Raw genomic sequence first — 3,190 nt, forward strand, 5'->3', positions numbered from 1 at the left:
ATAACATACAAGTACATATGCACCGCAGCCCTGCAAGCGTTTTATGTAGATAACCGAGACTGTCAGACATCTTAGAGATAAGATGAGATCCCTCCTTTGCCAGTGGGATTGTTGAGATAAGACAGTGGGGGCCAGCGATGTGCCTGAGGTTATCTCCCACCGACCCAAAAGAGGCCGAATCGACAGGATGTGAATCGTGGCTGACAGCTAACAAGAAGACCAGAGTCCTCACTTGATTTTCCTGTGGCGATTCAGACATTCAGACAAACTCAGATACAAGAAATGTGCCATTCTTTACTGGCAAGTCAGTCAATCCATCAATCCATTAGCGATGCCACTTACACATCGCTAAGACAGGGAAGGCCTTAGGCAATGGGATGTAGAAGCCTTGTTCCCATCAACTTATGGACATTTGGAATGCTGGTTACCAAAATGTACAATAAATTGTTTTTAGCTTTCTTAAACAGATCTATAATTGTTTTTTGGGGTTTTTTTTTTTAACATTGCTCTAATTGTATATTTTTGTTCTCCATGGTAGCCCCAACTTTTTCAATTGAAATGGTGCTGAGAGACGGGATTCAATGTCCATCCATATCACAGTAGACAAAAGAAGACATACTGTATGACGGGCATGAATGTGAAGCATTAAGTGTCCGTAAAGGAGATAATCTGCCTCCAAAATAAACAAGAGGGAAGCAGTAATGTCACGTTCTCTGTTTAGTTGTTCCCCTGTTTAGTTGAGTTTAGTTCCTGTTTTATTTTGAAGGTCTGTGTCTTCGTCCTAGTTTCCTGTTTTTAGTTTGAAGTCCTTGTCCTGTCTTGATTTTTGATTGATTTATTTATTTAGCACAATTTTAAAAACAGTGCAAGGAGGGAACGAAGCCTCGAAGGCTTGTACAAAGTTCCACTCCCATTCATCATAGAATTACATTAACTCAAGATAAACAATGAGAAATACAGAAAAATAAAATTAGAAATGAAACATTAACATGTACAGTGCAACACAAACAAACAAAAGAAAAAGGATGCATAATTAACATTAACAGAAAAATAACACTGAAGATTATGACATGAGGTGTTTTTTCAGTAACTTTCTAAAGGATGTATAAGATGTTGTTGACCTCAGTACCACATCTAAACCATTCCAAAGTTTTGGACCTCTAAAAGTAATATTAACTTGATGCCCAGATGTTCGGCAGAAGGGTAAATGAAGATTGCCACTATGCCTAGTTGAATATGAATGGAGGTCAGATGAAAAAGAAAAAAAATGTTGAAAAGTGTCAGGAAGATTTTGTTTAGCGTTGATAAACTTATGCACAAACAAGCATGAATGGAAGACATTAAGTTTATGAATGGGCAATATTGAATATTTCATAAATAGGGGTGCAGATGGTTCTAGTCTACTGGAGCGAGAGATCGTTCTTAGAAATCTTTTCTGAATTAACAGTCATTTGTTCAGGTAAGTTGGATGAGTTGCAGACCAGACAATATTACAATAATTCAAATATGGAAATAAAAAACTATAATATAAAGTCACATGAGCAGACGAATTGATCAGAGGAGAAACCTTTTTCAGTATACCAAGCATTTTCATTGATCTTTTGCAAACTTGATTGATATGATTATTCCAGTTTAGACCTTCATCCAAAGTAACACCTAGAAAAGTGGTGTAAGGTACTTGGAGGATTTCAACTCCATTAATTAGTATTTTGGCTTCTTCTTTTGCGTGAGATTTGTTTTTGTTGCAGAAGATCATGAAGTTACATTTATTTACGTTGAGAGTTAGCTTATTGATCTGGCACCACAGTCTTCCTGTTTGCTCCCTGCTTGTGATTACCTGACGTGTCTCACCTGTGTTGATTGCACCACCTGTGTCTCGTTCCCTCGTGTATATTTATTAACCTCAGTGTTTCCCTTAGTCTGTGTTCATGTCCCGTGTTCCTTGCTCCTGTGTTTCCTGTGGATTGTGAGTAACAACAAATCCCTTTTTGTCACCGAACAGCTGTCTGCATCTCCCCAACCTTGACACAAGCATAAGAAGTTAAAAACAAGACGAGCTTAAAGGTCACCTACAGAGAAATCAACACTTGGACTCTGACAGGGTCGTTGTATAGGGGAGAAAGGTGATGATAATTCTAGGGGGGCCCACAAAAAACCCCAGTAGTCTAATCTTTGTATGACTGAATTATTCTGCATAAGACTCTGACTAATACTCATAGTAATGCTGCATTAGCATCAAAACAAAGTAGGCTAAATAAAAAATGATAATACATACGTATAGTCTAAGAAAAAAAAGTGGAAAAGTCAGGGGCCCACTTTAGTATTCTTTCAGGGGCCCCAGAATTCCTAGCTACGGCCCTGCTCCAGAGGAAGAATCAGTGGTATTCTCATTTTTCCAGTTGTCAGCAGGTAAAGCTATCTGACTATCCCCAACTCACCTGCATATACAAATCCTATAATCCAGTTTAATCCAGTCATATTTTAGTTTCTGAATATATATGAGAAAATTAAAAATTTGGCTTGCTTTCGGTGTATTTCTGTTAGTCAAATTAAAAAAAGACAGAATGGCAGAATGGGTCACCTTAAAACCTGCCCTATGGATAAATACATGTTTTTACCCAAAATACATCAATCATCACTGATTGGCCGATGAAAATGACATCACCGCCCCCCTTCCCGTGCATGTGTATGTGATGTGTGTATATCTGTATATGTGTGTGAGCGTATGCAAGTGTATGTGCGTGTGTGTGTGTGTGTGTGTGTGTGTGTGTTTCTCGCTCCCTCGGAATAAACGCTGCGCTTTCTGGTGGAGAGACAACACGCGCTGAGGAGCCGAGCGCGCAGATTTCTGTATTTTGGGAGAATCGATATAGGTGATTATCGGATCAGCTGCTGTTGCATTATTAATTCCTCCTTCTTTTTCCTCCTCTTTTCTTGTTTTTTTTTTTTAATTACAGTAATTCCTTTTTTTTCTGTCTATACCCTGGTAGTGGAAACCAGCGCTGCACAAACTGGTTCTTGCGGAGCCAGAGGAGGAGAGCGCAGGAAGGAAGGGAGGGAAATAAAAGAAAAAGAGAGGGATACAGAAACGGAGGACTACGGAGGAATTCTAGTCCGGGAAAAGTTGCAGCAGGAGGAAGAGAAAGTGGAAGTGGGATCAGGGGAAAGGTCCGGTGCTCCGTCATGCAAC

This window comes from Trachurus trachurus, assembly GCF_905171665.1.
Source record: "Trachurus trachurus genome assembly, chromosome: 2".
In the NCBI taxonomy this organism is placed as follows: Eukaryota; Metazoa; Chordata; class Actinopteri; order Carangiformes; family Carangidae; genus Trachurus; species Trachurus trachurus.